The 13,090-nt window shown below is 49.9% G+C and overlaps 1 protein-coding gene across 2 annotated transcripts in view; it reads left to right on the forward strand.

Moving 5' to 3' along the window:
* The window catches only part of TRIOBP (TRIO and F-actin binding protein), a 422,974-nt gene that overhangs the window by 382,975 nt on the left and 26,909 nt on the right, over positions 1-13,090 (forward strand). The window lies entirely within an intron of this gene.

The raw sequence follows: 13,090 nt of genomic DNA on the forward strand, positions 1-13,090 counted from the left end.
GCATGGGTGCAAGCCGAATTAGGCCTACCTCAAGTTGAGTGAGAACGAACCCCTCTTGAACTGCAGAATATCCTAAGACAAGTTAGACTAGCGTATGTATGTGCTATTAGCATACTGCAAAAAAACAGTGAAGTGATTTACAGTGTCAGAGGCAAAGATACACTCAAGGAGTGATTGGAGAGGTAGGAGGGATCGTGCATCAGAAGCAGAAGGTTATTGCATTGTCATGTTCTTCAAAGCGTCTTCAACTGTTTCCTAATTTGCACTGGGTTGGGCGTTCCCAATGAATACCGTGATGTTGTTCCAAACCCTGAGGCGTAGATGTGAGGGAGGGGTGGGGTGAGAACCACCTTATTTATTTATTTTGAGAGGGGTGTGGGGGGGCGCACTTAGTTGACTTGTGGGTGTCCATGAAGCCATAGGTGAAGATGAGCTTATCACCCAGATATTGGGGGGCGGGTTACTCGTGGTAATAATTTTGTTAGCGAGGCAGAGAACTTTGAAACTGATGTAGCCTGGCCAGGGTAACCACGTGTGTTCCTTAAGTGTCGTGATAGGGGTTTGATATGTTTATAATTTTTAGTTCCTTGAATGAGACTTACTTAGGTGTGCAGGATGCCCTGTGAGTCGACAGTGTGGAGTCTGAAAAGCCATAGAGAAGGACTTTGCCACCAATCTGATGCAAGAGTACGGTGGCTTGAACAGCAGTTCTAATGTTAAGTTCTTGGACGGAAGGTTTCATTTTGTGTAGTAGAAAGAGCTGAAACCAGGTCGCATTTGTTTTTCATGGTATCATTCCTTGATGGCGGGGTCTGTTTCCAGGATAAATCCCAGTTACCTGATGTTGGGTAAAAGTTGGGAATTAAATCATTCCAGGTTGATACCAATGAGCCAGGTTTTGACTAGTTTTTCTTGGCAGATAACCGGAATTCTGTGTTTGTTGGGGAGAGAGGGGAGGGTTTGAGCTTCTGGACGGAGACAGACGTCCAGGTCTGGATGAGTGTGGACAGGGGTTGAGGCATTGTGTGCCTGGACATAGGGATACTTTCAAATAGACTTTTTATCTGTGAGTAGAACCCTAAGGGACTCTATGTAGAGGTTGAAGATGAGGGGATACAAGATGAAAGTCTGGGGGACTCTGCCAGTGATGGGTATCTTCTGGGCCTGGAGGTGCTTGTGTTGAACCAGCTGGCATGGGTTGGATGGGTAGGAGAAGAACACGTGAAGGACATTGCCAATGAATCACATTCAGAACTTAATTCTGAGGGTGAGGTGGTTGACTGCAACTGAGGTAGCTGAAAGTTCCAGCAAGATCGAGGACGGTTATGTCTTTATGATTAGGAGGGCGTTTGCTTCAGTTTATAAAGTTGTTGTCTCCGTGCTGCAGCATTTTATAAAGTCAGGTATCTGATAGAGACATCTAGCTGCAGCCTTACCTTTGAATTTCCCAGGCGTCGGACTGAATCTGGAAGATTTTTCTTCAAGCAATACTCCTGCGTGCCGGTAGGTGGCATTGATCAGCTCTGCGTGATGCCGTCTTCACCGTAAGTGACGCCCGCGTCACCTATATAGGCACCACTTCGGCGCGCTGACGTCCGGTCTTTTCACGCCCCTAAAGGATCCGTGTAGAGAGCTACCCTTTGTAAAATTTTGACAGGATTTTTCAACCTTTTGTCGACCCTTTTTTGGTGTGTAGGATGTCCTCTAGGAAGTATTCGGGATTCAAACCGTGCAGCTCCTGTCACCATGCCATGTCGGTGACGGACCCCCATTTGGTCTGCTTGTGGTGTCTGGAGCGCAACCACGACTCCAAATCGTGCTCGGAGTGCTGAGCCATGGCACCGAAGGCTTTGAGTGAGCAGTCCCTGAAGCTGTTTGCGGCCTGGCAGGCTACGCCTTACCAGTCTCCTCGGAGATCCCGGTTTATAGATCTAGTCCCCTTCGTCCCACTCAAGACCCCCCCCCCCCCCCACCTGTTTACGCGATGGCACTGATGGCCCCCTCCCTTGGATCCAGAGGTGGCTTAGGACCAGCGCCAGTCGTACCACTAAAATCTTCCCCGATGCAGGTCCTGACATCAGTGCTCCTGGCGTCCACTGGCGGTGCCTGCCCCATTCTGATTCCTGACGACTCGGAACAGCGGCGATCGACGCAAGATTGCAGTGCCGACAGTACCAACAGGTCCTAGGTCGTTTCCTGAGCCTTATTCTGGAGGGCTAGGATTGGGAGAAGATTGGGGGGGGGGGGTCACTGGACCCTTTGGAAGACCAGCCATATGAGGAAATGGACTAATATGAGGATTTGGGTGAAGCCAGTGGTCTGGATACCTCCAGACACAGGCATGCTTTCTCCATGCTTTCTCCTCCTACCGTGGAGAGTGCATCTTATGCAGTGGTGGTGTACTGTGCAGCTGAGGTCCTTGATCTTCAGCTACGCACAGTAGGGGTCAAGACTAACATCTTGACAGAGGTGCTACTGCCAGGAGGTTCCTCTTTAGAACCTTTGCTCCTATTCAACGAAGCCCTAATGGACGTCATTCTGGGACCATGGTCCAAGGGGCTCCTGTGAACAGGATGATTGCCCGATGCCACCCCACCCCAGAGAACTTGGTGGTCCAAGCATCCTTCCCATGGTGTGTTCCCTCCTGTTCCCCTGGATAGGGAATTAAAGAGGCTGGGCAGTTGGGGCAAGAAAAATATTGTTCAAAGCATATGGGCTGCAGATCACACACTAGTGCATAGATCGCCATCTGGTGGTGGGCCCGGATGATTACACTTTGTTATCCTGGAAGAGTCTTTGTATGGTGGATGACTCCTCCTCTGGAGCATAGTGCGCATGGGCATCGACTCCATCTAAATATTGTTTTTTTCCGCCATCGGGCTCGAATGTGTATGTCACTCCCGCTCAGTTTCGTTACTGATCTCTTTTCGACATGCATTCCCTGATTCCTACCGTCTGTATTGTTTTCCATCGAGGCGGCGTCCTACACGCGTCTCGAACAAGCTGCACTTCTCGATTCCGGTGCTCGTCGAGGGCCGCCGGGCCCAACTGCGCCATTGGGCCTTCGGCTCATGGAAAGAACACTGTTCAAAAAGTGCCCTCGGTGTGGACACAACTTCCCCCACACTGATCTACATGAGGTGTGCAATCTGTGCTTGTCCCCAACAGCACGAGAGCCGAGATTGCCAGGCCTGTGCTTCGTTCCGGTCCAAAAAGACAATCCGAGACAGTCGAGCTCGGAGAATCATGGCAAAATCGCCTTAATCGGCACCAGACACCCTCGTCCAGGAGACTCCAGTCCAACCGGAGTCCGAAGAAGAACAACAGAAGGAAGAAATCATCGTTTCCGAAGCAGAGGATTCAGCTTCCGGAGCCAACGAACAGGCAGAAGATGACGATCCCCCTTCCAGCTGGTCAGCCGGTCGGAAGTACAGACAACTACCCTCTTCCTACTCCCACACCAGGTGAGGCTTCGGTTCCACCTCCACCTTCGGGCCCAGGTGCACACCGATCACAAATTTCCGATGCCCCGCCTTCGGGCCCGGTGACGAAGACTTCCAAAAAGCCTCTGCGCGACTCTGGCTCGAGTCAGCCTTCAGTCAACCCCAATAAATAAAAGGTTCTCAAACCGAAAGTGAAACCAATACAGACTTAAGCACTGAAGAAAACTTCGGTACCCAAAATTGTTGAACAAAAGTCCAGTCCGACTCCGAAACAAACTTCGGCACCTAAGACGGTTGAACCGAAGCCTAGCTTGGCACTGAAGCCAACTTTGACATCTAAGCACACTTCGGCACCTAAAACGGTCGACCCGAAACAAGCTTCGGAACCAACAACTCCGGATCCACAACAAATATCCGATCCGAAGAAAATATTCGCGCCGAAAAAAGCTTCTGCCCACAAGTCTTCGGAACCCAAACCTCAATCCGCTCCTAAGACTGTACAGGAGATCGGTAAACCCAGCAAACAGCTCAATCCCAAACAGGACAAGCCCGTTCCGAAGAAGGATTCTTCCATAGAAGAGCTTTTCCGCCCAGACCCAAAGCAAAAGACTCTTCTTATCCATCCAAAGACTGGACATATAACCACTGTACCTTCTAAACAAAAACTGGAACGTCCTCCCACACCTTCAGTTCCACTAAAAAAACATGCTCAAACTTCTCCCATAAGGGTACCTTCACCAGATGTGCCAGATCCTTATGTTCGAGGCATGTGGGCTGCTGAATTCATATCTGTGCATAGATCGCCGCCTAGTGTTTGGTCCGGATGTTTGCACGTTGTTGTCCTGGAAGAGTCTTCGAAGTATCCTGGGATAGGTGACTCCTCCTCTGGACTACAGTGCGCATGGGCATCCTCTCCATCCTCAGATTGTTTTTTTCCGCCATTGGGTTCGGATGTGCTATCTTGACTCAAGTTAGGAAAATCTTTTTTCATGCCAAAAGGCCTTTAGTTCGCGTCGGTACTGTTCTCTATCGGTATCGATAGTATCTTTGTTAGTTTACTAACTTACAGAACAAACTTTCGCATCTTACCCGACCGTCGATTCGACATCAACGATGGAATCGAGGACACCATTCAAGAGGTGTTCGGTATGCAATGCGAAATATCCCCACGTCGACGTCCATCCGGTGTGCAACAAATGCCTTTCACCGGATCACGACGAATCTACATGCATGGCCTGTGCCAGATTTCGATCCAAGAAGACTCTACGGAATCGACAAGCGGCGAGACTCGAGGCGCAGCAAGCGGCACCGGCCCCGGCCGACATCTTCAACGCCGAGACCGAAGATGTCGAAGAAGTGGAGAACCTACCCTCCAGTCCCGTTTCCGAACATGACTCCGGATCGGAAGACGTCGACGAAACACTCTTTCGCAGAGATGAAGACGACACCGAGGTAGGAGACTACAATGAGGCCTTAGGGGCCGAAGAGAGTAGCTCCGGTGACGAGCAAGGCCTACCCGTTCAGACTGAAGAAAGCCCAGTGCAACAGTCTATGGCTCCGGTCGAGGGATCGCCTTCGGGCCTTACCCAAGACCTATCCCGCAGTTCTTCGGCCCCGCCCTCTGGCCCGGCCTCGGACATTCAGCGGCAGCCATTAATGCCCAAAACGGCTGGTTTCCCTTCTTCAAAACCGAAAGCTGTATTGGTTCAATTGAAACCGAAACCGAAAGTGGCGCTTGTCTGATCGAGGCCCTCCACACCTTCGACGCCAGCAAAACACATCGGCACCGAGCGCACCAAACGAGACTTCGGTGCCGAACTCGAAGCAGCCGACGTCGGAGTCGACATAAGGAAGAAGGCATTCGGTACCACCAAACCTGCTCGGCTCGCGGCACCGTCGCAATCGACTCCGACCCCAAAGGTCAAACAGCCCGCTGCGTCTCACACCGCTTCCACGGCGACACCAAAGCCACACTCATCGAAGTCGACGGCCATTCCCGCCCCTCGACTCGATGACCCACCGGCGCCGAAAAAATCCACGACCGCCTCAACAGAACCGGTCGGTGCAAAAGAATCGAGGGCGCTCCAGACGCGACCCATTGCTGCGCAAAGCACCAAAAAGAAGATGGTCCTCCAGGACACGTCGGGCTCCGAACCAATTAAAGCTCCAGCAGCCTCTTCGACACCAGCCAACATTACTTTTGGCCTGCCACCATCCACGGCCCCGAAACTGTTCCAAATCAGGACACGGGTGACCCATACCACGATCACGCCTGCCGAACGCTCTGCGGAGACGTCTCCATCGCATCTAATCGACGCCGACACCGGCAGGATAATTATCCACAAACGGAAAATAACTTCGGAGCCGGCTTTGGACTCCTTCAGGATTCCACTTAAAAGAAAGCTGCCTGTGGCTTCAGAACCAGTTCTTTACGAACCTTTCCACTCACCCTACCAGGATCCACAATCCTTCTCTCCCACACACTCCAACACGGATGCGTTGGTGGACTACATGGGTGACCAAGTCCCCTACACCGGAGACATGGACCCTGATGGTCAACAGGACCCTGATCAAACTTGGGATGACCCTGTGGACCCAGGTGCACCTATGGATGCACAAGACCCGCAACTCTATGGAGCAAAAACATCTCCCACAGAGGACACTGCAGCGTTCAACGCTCTAATTGAACGTGCTGCGGCCAATCATGGGGTGCAACTTCACTCGGACACCGTCGAGGACGACTTTCTTATGGATACTTTTGCATCCTCGGAAAGGAATATAAAAACTCTACCCATGTTGAAGGGTGTCCTCAAACCAGCAAAGGACATCTTCAAGGAACCCACCAGGGCAAGAGTGATAAACCCCAGGATCGACAAAAAATACAGATCAGCGCCTGGGGACCCTACTTACATCAGAGGCCAATTACCTCTGGATTCCATTGTCGTTGCGAATGCTCGCAAGAGGGCACACTCGCAAACAGGTGACGCTCCTCCCCCGGACAAAGAGTCCAAGGTGTTAGAGACCTCTGGCAAACGGGTTGCCGCACAGGCAGCCAACATATGGCGCATTGCCAATACTCAAGCACTCCTCGCTCGCTACGATAGAGCGCACTACGACACATTAGAGCAACTAATCCAACATCTCCCTGACCAATACAGAGAAGGTGCAGAGATCCTCATCAGGGAGGGACAGCTCCTCACAAACGCGTCCATCAAGTGTGCGCTGGATGCCGCAGACACAGCTGCCAGGGCCATAAACACTAGCGTCATGCTGCGACGACATGCCTGGTTACGAATCTCCGGATTCAAACCTGAGGTGCAAAACAACATACTCAACCAGCCTGTCAACCCCGACTATTTATTCGGCCCGGAGGTTGACACCACCCTAGAGAAAATAAAAAAAGGACACGGACACTGCAAAGTCCATGGGGGCTCTCCAGACTCAGTCCTTTCGGAGCGGCTCCTTTCGTCGCCCCGGAAATAGAGGAGCAGGTAGAGGACAGGGGTCACAGCAAACATACAACAAGGGCAATACACAAACCACCTACGATAAAAACACCCGGGGTGGATATCGTGGCTCCAGTACAAAGGGCAGAGGACGCGGCTACGGCAACACCAGGTCCTCCCCCAAGAACAAGCAGTGACGCCCTCTCCCTTCCTCCCGACCACATAACACCTGTCGGGGGAAGGCTACAAAGGTTCCTGTCCACGTGGACCTCCATCACCACGGACAGGTGGGTCAGAGATATTGTCAAATACGGTTACTGTCTAGAACTAACCTCCACTCCACCCACAATACCTCCAAAAAACCGTCCTATGTCCTCAGAGCACTTAACGCTCTTACAGCAGGAGGTGCAATGTATGCTTCTAAAAGGCGCAATAGAGGTCGTACCCGTCCACGAGCAAGGTACGGGGGTGTACTCCCTGTACTTTTTAATACCGAAAAAGGACGGGTCACTCAGACCTATATTAGACCTGAGACCCCTAAACAGATACATTCTTTCCGAGCATTTTCACATGCTCACTCTACAGCAAGTCCTCCCGCTGCTCAAGCAGGGAGACTTTCTAGCCACACTGGACCTCAAGGATGCGTATTTCCACATACCCATTCACCCCTCACACAAAAAATACCTCAGGTTCACTGTTCAAGGGCAGCACTACCAATTCAAAGTCCTTCCCTTCGGCGTGACAACGGCACCAAGGGTGTTTACAAAGTGCCTAGCTACTGTGGCGGCACATCTACGGAGGCAGCACATACACCCTTACCTGGACGACTGGCTCGTTCAAGCGAGGTCAGCCCAGCAATGTGCCAGCCACATGTCCTGCACCATTCACCCCCTTCACAGTCTGGGGTTCTCACTGAATTACCCAAAATCCCATCTACAGCCCGCACACGTACAACAGTACCTAGGTGCGACTATAGACACTCTGGCGGCCACAGCTCAGCCAAATTTGGTGAGAATCAACAGCATGCAAATGCTGATTTCCAAGTTCAAACCACAACACTCCCTTCCCGCGCGAGTGTTCATGCAGTTGATAAGCATGATGGCCTCCTGCATCTTCATAGTCCCCCACGCGAGACTACATATGCGCCCGCTTCAGGAGTGCTTAGCACGTCAGTGGAATCGGCTCAAGGACAGTTGAAAGACCTAGTGTTGGTGAGCGGTCGGGCATACAACTCTCTGCATTGGTGGAATCCACAAAACCTTTGCAAGGGCCGACCGTTCCAAGAGCCTGTCCCACAGATAATACTGACGGCGGACGCGTCTCTCCAGGGATGGGGAGCTCATGTACTCCATTACACAGTGCAGGGACTATGGACACAACAACAAAAGAAGATGCACATCAACCTTCTAGAGCTGATGGCAATCTTCCTCGCTATGAAAGCATTCAAAGTACACTTGTGCAACAAAGTCGTGTTGATCCGGACGGACAACATGACTGCCATGTACTACATACAGAAGCAGGGAGGAACACACTCTCCACAGTTGTCTCATCTGGCTCAGAGCATGTGGAAGTGGGCCATTCAAAGGAACATGTTCCTCATGGCAGAACACCTCCCCGGCAAAGACAACCAGATGGCGGATCTGCTCAGCAGACACAGCCACCGGATGCACGAGTGGGAGTTACACCCATCAGTACTCCAACCGTACTTGCAGCAGTGGGGTCATCCAGAGATAGACCTATTCGCCACAAGCGAAAACGCAAAATGCCAAAGCTTTGCCGCCAGGTTCCCACATCCGCAGTCGTAGGGCAATGCGATATGGATGAACTGGTCCGGCAGATTTGCGTACGCTTTTCCCCCAGCACCACTGATACCGCTGGTGGCACGCAAACTGCGTCAACACTCACTGACGCTCGTCCTGGTTGCTCCAACGTGGGCACGCCAGCCGTGGTACACCACCTTTCTTGAACTTTCCGTGGTGCCCCATCAAAGGCTGCAGGTCAAACCCGAGCATTTGACGCAGAACCATGGAGAGATTCAGCACCCAGATCCACAACAGCTGAACCTGGCAATCTGGCTCCTGAGGTCCTAGAGTTCGGCTACCTAAACCTGCCACCTGACTGTATGGACATCATTAAGGAGGCCAGGAGACCCACTACCAGAGCTTGCTATGCAGCCAAATGGAAGAGGTTCGTCATTTATTGCAATAATAATGACATTAACCCGCTAGACGCATCCATCTAAAACATTATTTGTTACCTATTACACCTATACCGATGCAATCTGGCGTACACCTCTATACGTGTCCATTTGACCGCAATATCAGCCTATCTGCAGACCAGGCAGCACCTCTCTCTATTCAGAGTGCCTGCCATCAAAGCATTCTTGGAAGGACTCAAACGAGCCATTCCACCAAGCCACCCACCGGCTCCGATGTGGAACCTCAACTTGGTCCTCACACGCCTGATGGGTCCACCCTTTGAACCTCTACACTCATGCGAGATTCAATTCCTTACCTGGAAAGTAGCTTTCCTAGTAGCGATCACTTCTTTGAGAAGAGTTAGTGAACTCCAGGCACTAACCGTTCAAGAGCCATTTATACAGGTTCACGCCAACAGGGTCGTACTACGTACCAACCCCAAATTCATGCCAAAGGTGGTATCGCAGTTCCACATGAATCAAACCATTGAACTGCCCGTTTTCTTCCAAAACCCACAAACTGTCGCAGAAAGGGCACTCCATACACTAGATGTCAAAAGGGCCCTCATGTATTATATCGACAGGACCAAACCCTTTAGGAAAACACAACAACTTTTCGTTGCCTTTGCCCCACACCACAAAGGTAACGCTATCTCCAAAGCAGGAATAGCCAGATGGATCGTTAAATGTATTCAAATTTGCTATCAAAAGGCTAAACGCACTTTAACGATTCCCCCACGAGCCCACTCAACGCGTAAGTTAGGGGCCTCAATGGCTTTCCTAGGAAACATTCCTTTGCATGACATATGTAGAGCAGCCACCTGGTCCACTACACATACATTTACCAAACACTATTGTGTAGATGTGCAATCAAAACAGCAGGCAGCTGTAGGACAGGCTGTTCTCAAAACTCTTTTTCAGACCGCTGCAGCTGGCACTGGTAGCCGCCGCTAATAAGAGGGCACTGCTATATATTCTATGCACAGATATGAATTCAGCAGCCCACATGCCTCGAACTGAATATGCTACTTACCAGTAGGCATCTGTTCTTGGCATGTAGGGCTGCTGACATTCATATCGCCCTCCCTCCTCCCCGGCGCCTGTAGCAGCTGCAGCTCTCAGAATTTCTGTAAGCATGGTCATCACTTTCTATATCTTCTCCATCACTGCCACAATGGCGAAAAACAATCTGAGGATGGAGAGGATGCCCATGCGCACTGTAGTCCAGGAGAGGAGTCACCTATCCCAGGATACTTCGAAGACTCTTCCAGGACAACAACGTGCAAACATCCGGACCCAACACTAGGCGGCGATCTATGCACAGATATGAATGTCAGCAGCCCTACATGCCAAGAACAGATGCCTACTGGTAAGTAGCATATTCAATTGCCCCTACACACTCTCCACTCAGCCCATATAACCCTGATGACGATGATATTTCTGAGGGAATAGAAGATGAGCAACCCTTAAAGGACCCAGACGATATTCCTGGCCCATGAGGTGATCCATGGGAAGACTACAATTCACCAGATGCCCCGGATCTACCCCAAGATGATGTATACCCTTCTAGGCCATCCCCTCCAGATGACACCATAGGTTTACACAACTCATTCACAGAGCAGCAGCCTTTCATGGGGTGATCTCCATACTGACCCAGTGGAGTACTACTTCCTTATGGACACACTATTACCCTCTCATAAGACCACAACCATCTTGCCAATGCTTAAAGGGGTTACAAAGCACGCACCAGACTTATTCAAAGATCCCGTCAGGGCCAGGGTAATTAACCCCAGGTTGGAGAAAAAATACAAAGCTGCTCCATCTGACCCAGCCTATATCAAGGGCCATCTACCATTAGACTCTGTAGTGGTTTCCAACGCACGGAAAAGAGCAAATTCTCAAACGGGGGACGCTCCACCCCCTGATAAAGAATCCAAACTCTTAGATGCTTCAGGAAAACGTATGACATCTCAAGCAGCCAACGTCTGGAGAATTGCCAACACCCAAGCTCTGTTGGCAAGATACGATAGGACTCACTACGATGAGCTTGAAACCCTTCTACAACATCTACCAGACAAATACAAGACCAGGGCTACTGATCTAATACAAGAAGGGAAGGTCATTACTAATACTTCCATCCGTTGTGCTTTAGATGCTGCTGACACAGCCTCAAGGGCAATAAATACTGGCATACTTTTACGCAGGCATGCCCGGCTGCGTATTTCTGGTTTCAAACCAGAAGTACAAACAAGTATTCTCAATCAACCCTTTGACCAATAACATCTGTTTGGCCCCTCAGTTGATACCTCTCTTGAAAAAATGAAAAAGGGCACTGACACCGCAAAATCCATGGGAGCTTTACAAAATCAAACGCCCAGAGCGTCCTTTCGCGTCTCCACGTATAGAGGCACCTCAACAACTTTTCCTACCAACACTGCCTCCTCTTCTTACAAAACTCCCACCCAATCCTCGCCCAATAGAGGTTTTTACAGAGGAGGATACAGAGGCAACAATACTAAAGGCAGAGGTAACAACACCCGTACTGCCTCCGCCCCCAAGCAGTGACTTCCCTCCCTTTCCCCCCAGACAATTCCACTCCTGTCGGGGAGAGATTAAAACAGTTCCTACCTGTCTGGAACTCCATCACAACAGACAGGTGGATGAGACAAATAATTCACTCGGGTTATTGCCTGGAACTCACTTCCACTCCTCCAACAATACCACCCAAACAGCATCCCATGTCACAAGAGCATCTCACACTCCTAAAACAGGAGGTTGTTGCTCTACTGCACAAACAAGCAATAGAACCAGTTCCACTACACCAGCAAAACACAGGAGTTTACTCACTGTATTTCCTTATTCCCAAAAAAGACGGCTCCCTCAGACCTATACTGGACCTCAGACCCCTGAACCTTTACATACAGTCAGACCACTTCCATATGGTCACATTGCAGCAGGTTCGTCCTCTGCTAAAACAAGGCAACTTACTTGCTACCCTAGATCTCAAGGACGCCTACTTTCACATTCCCATTCACCAAGCTCACAGGAAGTACCTTCGGTTTGCAGGGGTGTGGAATTTAATAAAATATCTACTTGTCCATGGGGCAGGTTGCTTCATAAATCTACTTGTCCTGTAACTAAATCCACTTGCCCCTTTGGTGCCATGACTGCAGCAACATATTATGGTAGCTATCTTAATATATAAGAGCTCTGATATAGCCTCTCCGGTTATACCAGGGCTCATACCATAGTAGTTTGAATACTTGCAGTCCCCTTATGTTGCCACGTTTCTGCTGATCTACATACTGGGGCTGAAGGTAGTGGTAAGCAACAGTTCCAGGGTTAGAATGCCCTTTTGAGTCTGTGCAAACCTTCTAACTCGCATATTTTAAGGGTTTTCAAAAACTCTTCTCTAATCTTTTCCCATTCTGAGAAATGTTGGAAATTTACCCCTGACAATGACCGATGTAAATCTTCTTCCAGAGTGGGGGAAAAAGTGGTTGGCGGGAAAGTGAACTCAGTTTCGCATGAGCAAATCTACACATGCATATTTGCTCATGCTAAAATGCAGTTCACAAATATTTTCTAGAGATACTATTTCTTGTCCTACTTCTGTAAATTCTTCGAAATTCACAAAAGCCATATAGCTGCACATAATGCAAGGACATAGACCAAGGATGCACTTTTGAGACTTTCTTTAATAATTGGGACCCTAATTTGGTCTGGCGTTGACCATCACCTTTTGCGTTTATTTAAATTCTGTGTCTCTCTCTGCATCGCCTGGCTTCACTGTGAGTGACAGCATTCTGCTCTTTCACAAGGAGCATATCTGCACACAAAGTAGTTTTGTTCAGTGCCAGTAACTACTGTGGCAGCGTATGCTTTGAGACCAAAAACAAATTTTGCTTTTGCCAATGTTTGTTATAACGGTGAGGGGCCCTGCAGCTCCCACACCAGTAAGGTTTTACAAAAACCATGCCAAAACAATTCACACATTGACAAAA

The sequence above is a fragment of the Triturus cristatus genome, chromosome 4_2 (genome assembly GCF_964204655.1).
Source record: "Triturus cristatus chromosome 4_2, aTriCri1.1, whole genome shotgun sequence".
Taxonomy (NCBI): Eukaryota; Metazoa; Chordata; class Amphibia; order Caudata; family Salamandridae; genus Triturus; species Triturus cristatus.